At 38.3% G+C, this 16,896-nt stretch overlaps 1 protein-coding gene across 5 annotated transcripts in view; it reads right to left on the reverse strand.

The window, feature by feature from the left end:
* SMAD2 (SMAD family member 2) overlaps window positions 1-16,896 on the reverse strand; it is an 83,235-nt gene that overhangs the window by 42,417 nt on the left and 23,922 nt on the right. The window lies entirely within an intron of this gene.

A 16,896-nucleotide genomic window follows, 5' to 3' on the forward strand; every position in this document is an offset into this window, starting at 1 on the left:
TTAGTCACGGGTGGCGTGCGGCACCACAACCACAATGGAAACAGAAAACCAGTATCAACAGAAAAATAGCATCATTCATTGAACAGACATCAGAATTTTCTTGGTTACAGAGCTCGGTATACGTAAGCCTTCTTTGATAGGCTTAAATTTACACTACATTCTGTTTCTACATATTTAAACAATATTAAGGGAAGCCACAAGAAATGTCTGTACAGTACCTGAATGTGAAAAGCATCTACTGGCACAACATTAAACTATTTAGGAGTAATAATAATAATAATACAGGATAGATCCGAGAATGCTAAACTAATAAACCGACTTGAAGTCATATACCCCAAAAAAGTATACAATTTTATTATCATTATGACAGCACTATCCCAGACACATGCCCTCAACATTTCCTTAATTTATTCGACCATCTGACTTCAAGACACTCTAAAAACTCTTAAGTATTAAAAAATACCAAGCTAAGTGGCTAAAAACATGAACATCTCAGATAAATTCTGCCTGACCAAAGTTTGATGTTGTTCACTAAAGCAATTAACATAGACTGTTGCAAACTATGTTGAAATTGGATGTAATAGACCGTAAATTATCTACAATGCTGTCCCTGCATCAATACACAGATGAGCAAGCGTGCCCATGTGAGAATCTCATGCAAGTCCTGCAGTCCTTTGTATGCAACACAATTTCTTAACGGCAGATTATCCCCTATCACCTGTGTGAACTTCCTGCTTATACAGATTGAATTAAAAAAAAATAGGTTGGAAAAGTTATTAAAATCATCAGGACGCTAAAGTGCCAAAAAAGTCGTGTGACATACAATGTATCACTGATCACAGAACAGCCAGATTAGCTAGGTTTACTTGTTAGTAAACCTGGCAGAAATTCCCAGAATTCCCTAGTAAACTTTCACAGTAAATATCAGTAAAATTAACACACTGAAGCTTTTCTTCACCTAAGAATAAACCAGCCTTTGAAAACTGAAGTTAAAAATTGAAATCTAGTGTACAATTTACCAACTATATACATGCAGAAGTATTTTAGGTGCACATCTCTGTTAACAATTTACCACTTTGGTGCCAAAAGACATTATGTTTGTTAATTAACATACTGTATTAAGGACGTGTATGTTTATTGATTCATATACCATGAAGTATTACTGTTCTTGCCTTATTTGCACGATTTACTGACGCAGCCCAACTACCACTGTCAAAAGCAATAAACCTCACTGTTTTGCCAATTTATTATTTTTCATTACCTTCTTGCCTAAAGAGTGCATTTCTTCTACCAATCAAGAGGAAGAATCCAGGATGTCACAGTGGACAGGCTACAAGGCATGCTGAACACACTGAGTGACATTAAAGGGGGTAACAAATTAGGAGTATGAGATCAACAAAAGAAACTTCACTCGAGGCTCCAGCTCTTGTTTACAGATGTACTCGTGAAATACGGACTTCCACGGAAAAATCTGCAACTACCCATCCATAATTATTTCTACTTACAACACCCCTTTCATTTCATATCGGTCATGAACTTGCATCCAGTCTGTGTGTTCGAGCCCCGTGTCGGGTTTTGTGCTGACGGCTCAGAGTCTGGAGCCTGCTTCGGATTCTGCGTTTCCCTCTCTCTGCCCCTCCCCAACTCATGCTCTCTCTCTAAAATAAACTAAAAAAGTTAAAAAAAAATTTTTTTTTAAATAAAGCGTCTATAATTACACATGCTATACCTCTCTGTGCACGTCATCATCACTATACAGCTAAGAGCTGAGAAACAGAAAAAAAGAAAATGCCTACCTCCAGATAGGTCTTTTGCCTTCCTTCTATCACCAAGAAAGGAGCATTAGGAACACTCTTGTCCTTAACAAATCAGCGAAAGGTCCAAGTAAACAATTAAGAAATTTTCATTGGCTACAGAAAACTTAAAACATTACCAACACTTATTTTAAGTACTACTATGTACCTGGCATATTCAAAGTACTTTACATATACTATCTGATTTATACTCCTATCAACCCTATAAAGTTAACATCACCATTATTTTTCAAATAAAAAATTGTGAACAGTTAAATAAGCCAAAAGGTCACAGAGCTATTGAAATAAGAACCAGGACTTACATCCATCCCTGGCTGGCTTAAGAGCCTAAATTTTTCATGGTACACATTTCTGCACGATGATGGTATAAATGAACAACCTCAATCTTTTAGAGGACTATGTATTGACTGTATTTTCTTATTTTCTGTATTAATACCCTGGCATTGGGAGCCTTGATGGGGAAGCTGCTAATTACAGGGCTAACTCTTAGAGGTAACAAGAGACTCTCTAGTGAGTGCACCTCTCTTACATAAAAATTAACCATTCCAGGGCCCATACCCATAACTGTTCTTTCAAACTCTCACACATCATGCCACTATTCCTCCTGCCATAAATCACCCCAGGGCTAGGTACTGGACAGCTAGGAATGAGCCCTACAGTCCAGAGCCTGCCAAAACTATTCAAACTATCCAATCCTAATCTCACTCAGCATACCTACCTGGCATTGCCCATTACTTCCCTGGAAAACTCCAACAACAGTTCTGGGCTGTCCTCGGTCCTTGCCCCTCTATTTATCAACCCATCTTATTTTTTGATATATTAAAAATTAAGTTGCAGATATTTCAAATCTAGACACTTAAACATGCATACGTTAACTAGAATTCATTGCTCCCTTGTGGGCTTTTTTGAGGTAATATTTATGTAACGTGAAACTCATCTTAAGAGTGCCATCTTGTTTTATCAATTGCATAAATGGGTTAACCCTCAACCCTGTCAAGAACATCCATCCAGAAAATCCCTCAGGCTCTTTTATCAGTCATTCCCTGCCATCCCCTTTAGCATCCTCAGAGGCAATCATCGATCTGTGGATATTTTTTGCCATAGCTTTAATCTCTTCCAGAACTTTTATATATGGAATCATACAGTATATTCTCCTTTAGATCTGTCTTTTCTGACTCAGCATTAACGATTTTGAGATTCACCCATGTGACAGCAGTCTACTCTTTTGGTGCTGAGTTTTTCATTACATAAACAATTTTTTAAGTCATTTTTTACTGATGGTTCGGACTTGCTGCCAGATCCGGGATATTATGAATAAAGTTGCTATGAACATTCAAATTAGTATGTGCCTTTTTGTGGACATGTGCTTTGTCTTGAGTAAATATCTAGAAGTGAAATTCTTAGAGGTCACTGGGTAGATGTGTGTTTAGTTTTAGAAGAAACTACCAGACCTTTCCTCCCAAGTGGGTAGTACCATTTTATATTCCCTCCTTCAATCTATGAGTTTCTGGTTGGTCCACAGCCTCACCAACATTTGGTGTGGCCAGTTGACTTAATTACAACCATTCTGGTGGTTCTGCAGTGGTATTTCAGAATGTTTCAATTTTCACTTTCCTGATGATTAACAATATTGCACTTTCCACTGGTTTACTGGCCCTTTGTATATCTTCTTTGGTGAAGTAAGCTGAATCTTTTGCCCATTTTCAAAATTAGGTTTTTATCTTTTTTTTTTTTTTTTACTGTTGAGTTACAGAAATTCTTTATAAATTCTGGATACAATCCTCTTGTCAGAAATATGTTTCTCAAATATTTTGTTCTACTTTGTGATTTGCTTATTCATTTAACAGTGTTTTTTTTGAGATCCCTTTACTACTGAAGACTAATTTATCAAATTCCTCCCACAGCTTTCTATACCCTTAAAAAAAAAAAAAAAAATCACACTAACCTTTGCCTATCCCCAACTCAAATATATTTTCCAGTAGAAGCTTTTAGATGAGAACTATGATCCATCTAGAATTGATTTTTTGAATGGTGTATGGGTGGGGTCAAAGTTCATTCTTCCATATGGATATCCAGTTCTTCCAGCATTATACGTTGGCATAGAATGCTGTGGCATTTTGCAAAAATCAAATAACCATGTTTCTCTTTGGAGTTATCTATGCTATCCCATTTATCTATGTTTTTATGCCAGAACCACCCTGTACTGATTACTGTGGCTTCATGGAAAGTCTTGAAGTAAGAGAATTTAAGTCCTTAAGTCCTTGGTTTCTCTTTTTCATGATTGCTTTGAATATTCTAGGCCCCTGTGCATTTCTATGTAAACGCTAGGGTAAGTTTCTACATTTCCACAAAAACAAAAACACCTTTTTTAGGAGATGAATTTGAATCACACTAAATTGGAAGAAACTGACAATGTTACTGAGTGTTCCAACTCATAAATATGTCTGTCAATTCCAACATGTAGGTCATCTCAGAGCTGGTCTCCACCGGTTTCCTGTTGAAACAACATCACATTTTCTTTGTTCTTCATATGTTGAGTAATTTGGGACCGTATGCTGGACACTGTTACCGGTGTGATAAAGATGCTAGATTCTGTTTTATTTCTCCAGTAAGTCTTACCTGGTTTTGTTCCAGCAGGCAGTAATTTGTTTGCACTCAAACTGCAAATTATGTCTTTGAATAAGTCAAATCAATTTTTTACCATTAGCTAGGCTGCACTAAGTCTACCCCACATATGTGAGGGTTTAAGGGTCAGCCTAGTGATTCCGGTGAAGTTCTTAAGCAGAATCTGGGATTCTTGCTCTGTTCCGTAGCTTTCTCCTCGCTAGGATTCTCCCCTTACTCTTCAGTCATTGTGGTTGTTCCAAACTCTGATCTCTGGTTTTTCAGGACAAAAACAAAAAACAAAAAACAAAAAACAAAAAAACAAAAAACAAAAAACACAGCGGGTTTTCGATCGACATTTGGCTATCCTGCACATTCTGCATGGATATAAAAAGCTTATTAAAAACAGAAAATTCACCCGTTCTTATAAGAGTCAAATCCCCTCCAAAATATGTCTATTTTTGTTTACTTTCTAGTGCCTTATGTTTTTCTTTTTATCTTGTGCAGTTTCTAATTGTTATCTGAGGGAGTGTCGTTCTGGTAAAAGTATACCTGCCTATACAAGAATTCTCAATTTGTCTTTAATTTCCCTCAGGGTTTTGAAATTTCAGTGTAGAGATCTTGTGTCTTTTAAAAAAAGTGTATTTTAATTTTTAATGATACTACTTTTAAGTCTGCAACTATTCATAGCATTGTTTTAACATCACTTCCATTTGTTTGCTATTAATATTTACGAAAAAGATTGATTTTTATACATGGGACCTGTAAAGTGCAGCCTTGCTAAATTTACTCATCTGCTTCAGTAGCTGTTTTTTAAACAGATTCCTTTTAAAAGGTTTCTTACATAATCATGTCATCTATAAAATACAAGAGTTGTGACCCAATCTTTCAGATCTTCATGCCTTTTCCATTTCATATTCCACTGGCTAGGTCCTCCACTAAAATAATGAAATGAAATGAAAACACAAGAGTGGACATCCTTGTCCTGTTTCTGATCTTGGGAAAAAACTCTACTTTATGATTAAGTGTATTCTTAGCTGTCAGTTTTTCTTCAATGACCTTTATCAGACTGAGGAAAACTCTTTACATTTTAGTTTGGTGGGGGTGTTTATCATGAATGGATGAATTCTGTCAATTACTTTTTACCAAGTGAGGTGATAGGTTTTTGATCCTTTGTTAGTGCAGTGAATTACACTAATTTTTGAAATTTAGAAATCAACTTTGCGTTTTGGGGATACATCTCACCCATGATGTATTCTTTTTATATATTGCTGGAGTGTATTTTGTGGTTTTTTTCCATCTATATTCCTGACAAATATTAATCTATCAATTTTCTTCTTTCTTAATTATGGCGGCACCATATCTGTCAGGTTTTGGCACCGGGGTTATGATGGCCTCATAAAATAACTTTTTTTCTGAGTTCCTGCAAGACTGAGGTTATTTCTTGCTCCAGTGTTTGAAATTACCAGTAAAACCACCTATACCAGGAGTTTTCTTTGTGATAAAGATTTCAATTACGAATTCAGTTTCTTTAATTGATATAAGGCTACCCAAATTTTCCATTTCTTCTTCCATCAGCTGGGGTAACATTTTTTAAGGAAGTTGACCATACAAATTTAATAGCATAAAGTTATTTACTAAAGTGTATGCATATTGTGCTTTTAAAAATGTCTGTAGGACGTAGCAGAAAGATACCCCTCTCATTTCCAACAGGTAATTTATGTTCATGGCCTCTCTAGTCTTTCTCGTCATTAGTCAAAGAGGGGGTTGCCAACTTTTGATCTTTCTACAGAACCAGCTTTTGGTGTTGATAATTAATTCTGTCCCTTTTCTAGTCACCAATTTCTTGTTTTTATTATCTTTCCCTTCTACTTACTCTCCATGTTCTTTGACCTTTTTTTATACTTTCTTAGATAAAGTCTTAGGTAACTTTTCTAGTAGTTATTTAAAGCTAGAAATTTCCCTTTAAGCACTGTTTCAGCTGCATCCCACATAACAGATATGCTGTAATTTCATTATCATTTAATTTGAATTATATTCTAACTTCTCTCAGGGTTTTCTTCTAAATAACCCATCGGTCAAAGAACTGTGTTGTTTAATCTCCATATTTTAATAGATGTTTTATCAGTATTGATTCCTAATTTCATTCTGTTGTTGGCAGAGAATATAGTCTGTCGATTTCAATCTTTCAAAACTTACTGAGACTTGTGCCCTGCAAACAGTCTTTCTGGTGAGGTTACCATGAGCACTTGAGAAGATGGTGCATCACACCGACATTAGATTCAGTAGTCTACAAATATCAAGTCAGTAGTTAATAGTGTAACTTAGATCTTCTGTGTCTTTACTGATTTTTTTTTTTTTTGTCCTAACTGAACTCTCCACTATAAGTGCGGATTTGTGATTCTGATCCATCAATTCTATCAAGTTTTACTACATGTATCACAAAGCTTTTTTATTAGACAGCTACATGTTTACATTTATGGCTTCCTGATGTCAGCACTTCAGAGATGTCATTTTACAATGTACATATCAGCATGAAGACCTGGCACATATATCACTTAAGCTTCCAACAACCCACGAATTAGGCCCTGTTAACCCCGCTGGACAAAGGAGGCAACAGAAGCACCAAGAAAAAGGAACATGCCAGACAGCCAGTTGTATTCTTAATTATCGACGCTAGTCTGCTTCTTATATAGTTATTAAAAAGAAGTAATAAAAACATAGCAAGACAAAACTAAAATAACAACAACTTTGGTACAGTATCCCAGAGAAGGAAAACATTAGTAGATTATCCTTAATTATAAAAACTAGACATTTCGCTCCAAGAGTTACTTTCTCAAGAAAAAAGAATTCTTTAGACAAGTAAATGGGCACAGCCACTCACAAATCAAAATAGAAGGAGACAAAAGAATCCTTAGAATCAAAGTTGATACTCTTCTTCTCTGGTTTTGGTAGCGCTCTTCTTAGAAGAAGGACCAGGTAAGGACTGGAAAATTACTTCACCTTTACCTCTAAATGTTATGTTTAGAACACTACTTTGAGACTCTGCCAGATGTTTCAACTGCCTTTGAAAACCGTCTCCCACACAAAGAAAACAGTCCCCACCACAGAAGTCCCTACAAATGATTTAAATATCAATTCTAAAAATAGTCGCTCACATATTTCAAGTTCATCCAAAAACAAACTTTTCACTTAAAAAAAAAAAAACTGACGATAAAATGGGCTCAGAAGTATTCATTTAAATAATGTAGCTGATGGATTTTCTAAATTCATTTTAATATATATGTTGTTTTTAACAATTTAAAAAAGTATCATAAATGACAAAAAAAAATCCCAACAGAAGATGTAAGTACATACCATTCCAATCTTTTAAAAGATTAAATGCATAAAACGAGGATTGCAATACAGAATAGAACTCTGTAAAAACTCAACTCTCTAAGTCATACATTTTTGTGATGCTTGTATTCGGTTGTAAAGAAAGCTTTTTTAATTTGACAATTAAAAAAATTAGCATTCTACAAAATAAAAATCAAGTCACATTTGTATCACACTTTGAAGTTGACAATATGCTTTTACATGTAGAAGTTAAAATGCGTAGGTAATATATAAAGATAAATGTATTATTTATAAGTGTTAATGCAAACTATACAAGCCATCACATAAAAACTATGAGGAAAAAGTTCTTTCTAGTTACTTAAATTATTTTGCATCATAAATTTTTGTTCGGTATCTACTTCTGAACTTTCACACTGTCCTGAACACAAATATAGCCTCCCTTCACCCCCTCTGGCACTGGCCTGGCAAACTTGGGAATAAATCAAATCAGGGAGAAATTATATCCTCTTACAGACATATAAAGCCATTACAAATAAACCAAATTCAGAAAAGAAAAAGGCACAGGGTGAGGGGGTTAGTCAAAAGTCTTACATATTTCTGTTCTAATGTAAACATTATTCAGGATCTCAATTTTCGAAGAGCCTGAAGACCACCACTGCACAGGGCTTCCCATAACCACCCAAAAGCAGAGCTAAAGTTGGATTCTGAAAGACTAATCTAACTGTTTGGGGAGGGGGGCAGATGGTGAAAGAAGAAAATTTGCATCATAATAACACAGTCTCTTTGGAAATAAAGCCTCATTGGATAAGCTGACTGGTATCATGGTCAAATATTCTGTGTTTGGAAAAGACGTTTTATGTGTTGTGCGAATGGCATATAATGCCCCTCCATTCTCCTCATACATTCTACCCATCGCCAGCACCACTAAACTTGTATTCCCAAGTGTTCACCACAAGAACACAGAGCGCTTGCCTGACAAGCCAGACTAGGTGGACTCCGCCCTCTCTCACATCGTTTCACCCCCAACAAGCCGTCGTCCGTCTGCTCTCCCCGCTCCTGCATGACAGTTCAGAAAGAACCCGGGGCTGTTGTAGTCATACCCAGATATATGGAGTAACAACAGATCTCTTTTCATAAACTAACGTTTTACCCCGATCTGAGTGAAAACTTCATCCTACCAATTTTGCTAACTCCACCTCCTCCGGGACTCCCCAGCTGTCGTTGTTAAGGGCCCCGTAGCAGCAGGAAGAGGGAATTTTTGAGGAAAAGGGAACAGTCTCATGGGGCTGATCAGACTGAAATCTGATGTGATGGTAACGTGGTGGTCAGGTCCCTCGAAGGTCAGAAACCCAGGGCTGCCTCTTACCTGCGGCTAGTTCCTAGTGCAGGCACTTCCCCGGCCCATCTGCCCGGGTCACTCTGACTCTCCAGGCTGGGCCTCTTGATCACTTCCAGACAACTTCCACTACCTTAGTAAAGTCTACGTGGACTCTGGGAAAACTCACGCATCTCTGATCCATCAAACCCTGAACATGCAGGCCGTTCTCACCGGGCCTACTCTTCACGCTACTGATGCAGAGGCAGCTCCCTCTGGTCTCCCACTTGGTTGGCCATTTTCAGGAGGAAGTCAGGTACCAGTCTATTTCCCAAACCTCAGTAAGTCAAAGGAGTGAGTTGCCCTGAAGTCTCTCAATATGGATGAAAGAAAGGGGGAATGCCACAGCACTTACTATTCTCTCCAAAGAAGTTCTCATATGGGATCCCTCTTACAAGCTCCTGCATTTTTTGAATATCGCCTAGAGATGAGTGATGGGTTAACCAGAGCAACACCTGTCTCATGGAACCCCTTGCGCAAGTCCTACAACTGAATGGTAGATAGCACCTCAGTTTTGAACGTAGGTTACTTCCAATCTATTGATCTCAGATTGGGAGTCTCTGAAAACATACCAAAGAATTCTCATTTGAACATACTGTTACAATTCTACTTCCAGTTAAGATATAAGCAGGTCACAGAAGGCTAATGTTACTGTTGCGACAACTAGGGGGAAAAAGATAACCACAACCACAAAAAATTGTGCAAAGACATTGGAAAGCTACTGAAGTAACGAGATCGGGAGGAACTAAAGTTGTAAGAAGGAACCCATCTAAGTGAGCTGAGACTGTGAGCCATTCCCTTCCCAGGGCTCATCTGCAGATTCCAGGAATAGGGTAAGGGTCAGGCTTGGTCTGGGAAGAGAAACTCTACTGAATAACAGAACTTTGGACAGTCACAGGATTCTCCTCCCTCAAAGATGTCTGCCAGATTTTAAAGATGCAATCAATAGGAGGCTCATTAGCCAAACTCAAACCATGGAAGAAAGATGTGAATCTCCCGCAGTGATGGAGGGAGTAGGTGACAGAGACCTGCCAGGCTTTCAATGAAAATCCCAGGAGAGCACTATTCAAAGAAAAGGTATGAGCCAGTGCTAGACTGAATCCAAATAAATGGCAACTGAGCCCCAACCCTGCTCAACCCCGATCAGATTAAAGCGATCAGCCCCTCCATCCACCTGACATAGGAAAGGTCAAATACTTTTTGTGAAAACCATCATTTGCAGCACCTATAATGCCCTGACATGCAATATATGGCACACGGTCAAAATTACACGGCACGTAAAAGGCCGGAAAATGTAATAATCACAAGAATGAACAGACAATGATGAAAGCAGACCGAGAGATGATCCAGATATTAGAGCTGGCAAACAAACTTTAAAATAACTACTATAAATAATACAGGGGCGCTCGGGTGGCTCAGTTGGTTAAGCATCCGACTTCAGCTCTGGTTATGATCTCATGCGCACTTGCACACTCTCTCTCTCTCTCAAAAAAAAAAAATTAAAAATTATAAATAATATTAAAGAAGATTAAGAAAAACAGAAATGGATGAAGAATTTCAAATGAGAGTTGGAATTTACAATATCAAAGGAACATATAATAAAACAGAAAAATAAGGTATTTTAAATTAAGAACTTATTAAATGTGTTTAACAGCAGACTAATAAACACAGCATAAAACAGGATCAGTAAACACAAAGTCAGGTCAACAGAGTATCCAAACTGAAAAAGGGAAAACAAAAGAAAAAAAAAAGAACGAAAAGAACAGAGCATAAGAAATATGTGGCATCTAGTCGTTTGAGCCCAAGTACCAGAGAGGATTTAAAACAAGATTGCAGGATATCCTAAACTGGCGTTTTACTATTATTTTCCATCTCCACAGTCCATGTGTGGTGCTTTCTATTTCAGGTCCCTTAGATGGTCGTACGTTTTCTTGTGTACCACTAGTGGGGATCACATCGGCCTGGAAACACTCTACCACAGGACAGGAAAGAGAAGGAGTAAACAGTATGGTTAAACATCCCCAATAATTACAATCCTCCCAGAATGTGGTTAGTAACACAGAAATGGTCTGAGCAAAGCTGGAACGGCTCCAGGTACAACTGGAAACAGACCAAGGATGCCGGCAAAACCAAAGGTGGTTGTAATTTCTTAAATGCCTATTATTTTAGCCAGGTTGATCAATGTATTCTTTAAAGCCAAGCCATTACATTAATGGGACAAAAAACAAGTGGAGAGAATGCTTATTGCATCAGGTGTTAAATGTTATATTTACAGACGTTAATTAGTCTGGGTGCAACTCAGTGATTTTATGGAGAGACAAAAGTCCCAGAGCAGGTGGCTGTTTTCCCCGATAAGGTAAGTGATAAAAATGTCCATGTGAGAATATATCATGTACACAAAAGAGCTCTGAATACCAGTGTCCCGCAGCAGGAGCTCCCTCAAAACTCCTAACTGTAAACATAGGTACCGGATAAAGGCGCAGGGTCTAGGCAAAGCATATTTCCAACTGCGTTTCACAGGACCCTGCACCTCATCAGAAGTGCTTTCACAACTTAGACACAGAACACATAGAAAATGACAAATTGGATGCTGAGGCTGATAAAAGGTAGCTATTACCCATAATTTCCAAGTTCTAATTCGCATCTATGAAAAGCTTCATTGTTCTGACTGATTGATTTTACGACTAAATGCTATAGTGTGAATAAACTAAATTATACATAATGCAATGTCACCTGGCAGAAACTTCGTCTAAGTATAGACAATACAAGTTAATGTCTACAACTTAGTGTAAAGTCCTCTTAGAAAAAAATGGAAGGAAAATGAAGATGCGGATTATATGTGAATATCACAAATAAATCACATTCATGTGGTTACAGTGTTTCACAATTCACAAACCAAACTCACGTTATTTCAAAGGACCCAAAAATAGTACTGAGGAAGTACTCAGGTAGTATCTACCACCCCTTTTCACAGGTGAAGAAACAGTAAAAAGTAAGTCACATGCCTCAGGATCCACATTCATCCAGTACTGAAGCCGACTCAGTGGGTTACCAGACTTCAAATTCAGAGTTCTCTCACACATATTATGGCTGATACACACACACACACACACACGCGCGCGCGCGCGCTGGCAAGTTGCATATATCTTATGTATGAACGAGGGAAAGAGGGTTATTCTTACTCTCTTCTAAAAAATTAAAAGGAACTAGTTTAAGAAGAACTGAAGAACTAGTTTAAGAAGAACCCATTGCTCGGGTTCAAAAGACTGCTCTTTAAAAATTCTTCCTGGGTTATACAGAGAAGTAAAAGGGTAGGAATACGAAGTTAGAAATCAAAGTTGACAATCCACATTTACTTTAAAGTACTCTGATGTTTACAACTTTAGAAGATGGAAAACAAAACCAAAAATCAATAACAGCATTAAAAAGAAACACATTATCCTGGAAGGATACAGGAGAGCCAGTAATACAATGATTTCTGAAGAGGGAAAGTGGGTGAGGAGATGGGGACACTTGAGTAGGGGAGACCTTTCCCACCCTATCATACAGGGGTGAATTCTGAATCATGTACACCTTATATTTTGTTTTTTAGGAACATACTTTTTGTTTTTAAGAAACATACTTTTTGAAGGAAAATACAGATATAAATGTATATGTTTCTAAAGACTGTTAACAAAATAAAAATACAATTACCCTTTAACAGAAAAATTGACTTCTAAGGGCTAAAAAAGAGTAAATAGTTTATGTATTGCCCAAAAGTCCTATTTAAACATTTCATTGTGCTGGCTATAAAAATAAAACACACTTTTATATATAAATATTAGGAAAAGATTATAGGACATTCCTTTTTTTAGAGTATCCATATAATTTGGTATATTCTCTCTAAAGATTCATGGTTAAGTGTTAACACTTTTACAAGTATGCTTTATCAAGTTAAGGAAATTCCTATTTCTAATTTGTTAACATGAATAAATACAGAATTTGATAAAAATCTCTTTCTAGATCCATCAAGATGATCAGAGTTATTCTTTTTTTTTTAAATATTTATTTATTTATTTATTTATTTATTTAGAGAGAGAGTGTGCATGTGTGTGAGAGGGGAAAGGGACAGAGAGAGAGAGAGAGAGAGAGAGAGAGAGAGAGAGACAGAGAGAGAGACAGAGAGAGAGAGAATCCCAAGCAGGTTCCATGCTGTCAGTGCAGAGCCCAACGCAGGGCTTGATCTCACAAACCATGAGATCATGACCTGAACCAAAACAGAGTTGGACACTTAACCAACTGAGCCACCCAGGTGCCCCAGAGTAGTCTTAAATATGACTGTGGAGTATCTCATATTAATAGGTTTCCTGCAGTTGAATCGTATTTGCCTTCCTGCAATAAACCTTTCCTAGTCATGATTTTGTGATTTTGTTTTTAGTAACCCTACTTTTTTCTTTTAATGTTTACTTATTTTTGAGGTGGGGGCGGGGGGACAGAAAGGGAGAGAGACACAGAATCCCAAGCAGGCTCAGGCTCCGGGCTGTCACCACAGAGCCTGATACGGGGCCGGAACCCACAAACCGCAAGATCATGACCTGAGCCAAAGTTGAACGCTTAACCGACTGAGCCACGCAGGCGTCCCAATAACTCTAGTTTCTGATATTTATTTACAATTTTTGCAACTGTTTTTATAAGTAACACTGGTATAATAAACTTTTCTTGTACTGTTCATGTTCAATTCTGGTATAAAAATGGGTTGGTAAGTTTCCTTTACAACCAGAGGTAAGAAAATGAAGGATCAGGATTGGGATTTTTCTAATTCTTTGCTATTACCAACAAAACTGTAACGAACACCAGCAACCTCTGACCATATTCCTATTTTCTTAGGATGACAGATCAAAAATGTGATTATATGGTCAAAGCACCACCGTAGGAAAGCCTTATAACGCACGTCTATGAAAATGAATTCTTCATTCCTACACATTTACATATAATGGATATTATAAAATGGCCCTTTTAGACCTCACAGCCCCTTTCCTTCAACTTCAGAGTTCCCAACCCTACAGCAGTTTAGATTTTGCTTTATTGTAGAGAATATGCATTGGAAGCCTTTTTTTTTTTTTCTTCTTCTGATTGATTCATTACCCAAATAGCAAATGCCATTCTAATTTTACAACAGAGTTGTCTTCCATTCCTTGGTCTCAAAAGTGTTTGAGATATAAAAACCTCACAAAACTTTACTTTTATACTATTCAGCTCCTTGCAGCTTGGGAAGGTGACGTTCTACCAATGAATCGCTTTGTACCACCACCTTCAACAACAGGGAAGAGGCAGTGACATATATACCTAACCACAGCTTCTATCCCTCCAGAGACAAAGCCATGGAGGCAGAGTAATTGCGTGAGGGGTGGGAGGGACATGAAGCCAGGACGGTTTCCGCCCTAACTTTGGTCCACTCTAACTTTAAAAGAAGAGGGGTCGAGGGGGAAAAGTATGAACAGTCAACAAAACAGGTATCTTAACAGAAAACATTTGCTGTTTTTAAAAATTAAGGGATTTCTTTCCTGTTCATCAGAGGAACTTGTTGGTATTTTTAGGCTTGTAAAACCTTCATGTTTTTGTTAACAATTTCCTTGCAATTTTAAGTACATCAACTTACACGGTAAAACCATTTTGTGTCGTATTTTCAATAATTCTGCCTAAACTATGGTTTGGATTTATCCATAATAGAACTTTCTCACTCCTATTCCTCAAACATTACAGTCTAGATAAATAAAGAGTTGCCTGAACGTTTAAGGACACTTCGTTAAGAAATAGCTAATAATCTGATACAACCGAAGTGTTCTACTACTAAAAAATGAGGCAAACTCTATAAAATACACGAAACCAAAGCACAGTACTAGAAACTTAGACTTCTTGATGACAACAACCGATATTAACAAATCTACATGTCTTCCAAAAGCAAAAACCAAAAGCCACCAAATTAGACACGTCAAATTTGTGAGCTTCAAAGAACTCTGGACAGTAAAAGAGACAGGACAATGAACCACCACCACTCCACTTTCACTATTCAGGTAAAAGAGTAAAATAAATGTTTTTTTTAATGATGATAAACCCTAGAAGAACCCTAGAAAGATCTTTCAAAGAGGCTATCAAAAGAAGAATGGGAAATAGGAAAAGAATTCCAAGGTGACCTCCCCACACATTTCAATCAATTTCAATCACCAGCTCACCACCCACCGTATCTCCTGAAAGGAAGGGACTGCGCGAGCTCGACTCAGGCTCGGCCCTGTCAAGACTGCCCCGCACCGGCCACTTCAGCCTCCAGTGATGGCGCACAAAACCATGGCGCCAGGTCTTCCCGCACACACGCTCCCTTGGAGGAGGAAGAGAACCTACTCACCAGCCTCCCTGCCTCCACTCCTGACAGTGTCACGAGCATTCTCCTCACCGCAGCCCGATGCTGTGCTAAGACTCTTCGGCGACTCCACCCTCACCCACTCAGGTTCAGGTTCAGGTGCAGGTTCAGGTTCACACAGCCTCAGCCCAACCACATCCCACCCCCGATCTAGAGCCTCCCAGGACACTCACTAGTTGGCGCAAAATCCTTCAACTAGAGCCCCCTTACCGTCCCTCTCAAGACCACAGTGCCACTCTGGACAAACCGGGCCTCTCTTGACTAAATCCCTCCCTTACACCCATCAAGATTCAACTCTGGCACCGATGCTAGTCCAGAAGGAAACTTCCACAAGCTGCAGAGTAGGCAAAATTCCTCCCCTCTGGACATAACTCCCTGAGCAAACATCTTTCTTAACACCTATGACACCTCATGAGATTATCTTCTTTATTTTGTCAAGTTTATCCCCCTTTCTAGAAACAACTCAAAAGCAAAGACTGAATTTTTACTCCGGTGAGGAAGAGCCTATCACACACGTAGTGGGTTGTTTAATAAATGTTTACTGAACTCAAATACCAGACACCATATGATGAAAAATTAACAAATGTAGCTTGACTTGTCCTAACTGGCTAATTACCCTCAGCCAATTCATTACCAAGTCCCTTCAGGTCTACTCCATCCAAATCTGTCCACTTCACGTATCGGCACAGCCACCATGCCAGTTCAGCCGCCAGCATCTCGAATTTAGACCACTTTACTAGCCTCTTGATCTCCTTCCTTCCAGACCCACTGTCCAATCACTCACACACACTCTCTCTCTCTCTCACACACACACTTTAAATTAAAAACCAGGCTTCAAAGTCCTCATTTGCTTTCTGTTGTATTTAGACTAAACTCCACACTTCCACCGTGCCTTACGATGCCCTATATAATCTGACCCCTTCTACGTCTTGTACTCATTTTGTATTCCTCCATTTCCACGGGGCTCCTTTTAAACCCTCCAATACAATCAGCTATTTCTCAGCTGGGTGTCTTTACACTGGCTCCTTCCTCTCCCAGAAGACTCTTCCTCCAGCTAGATGCTACTTCTCAAAGCCCGGTTTGAGGCTCACAAGCCAGTCAAAAGCAGCCTTTTTATCCCTCAGTCATTGTCTTCTTTGCACTCACTACCGTGTCAAGTTGTGCAATTTGTCCACTTGCTTTCTGCGTGGACCTATCCCTCAGAAGAGCAGGAACTTTGTTTTGGTCATACTGTATCGTATCCCCATGGGTCCAGAAACAGTGCCCTGCACTCAGCAGGCACTCAGAAGCATAAACCAAAAGAGTGACTCTTTGGAAGATATACATGAAACAGGTAAAGTAAAAGAAACGGGTAATTAATCGACTAAATA

This window comes from Panthera leo, chromosome D3 (assembly GCF_018350215.1).
Source record: "Panthera leo isolate Ple1 chromosome D3, P.leo_Ple1_pat1.1, whole genome shotgun sequence".
In the NCBI taxonomy this organism is placed as follows: domain Eukaryota; kingdom Metazoa; phylum Chordata; class Mammalia; order Carnivora; family Felidae; genus Panthera; species Panthera leo.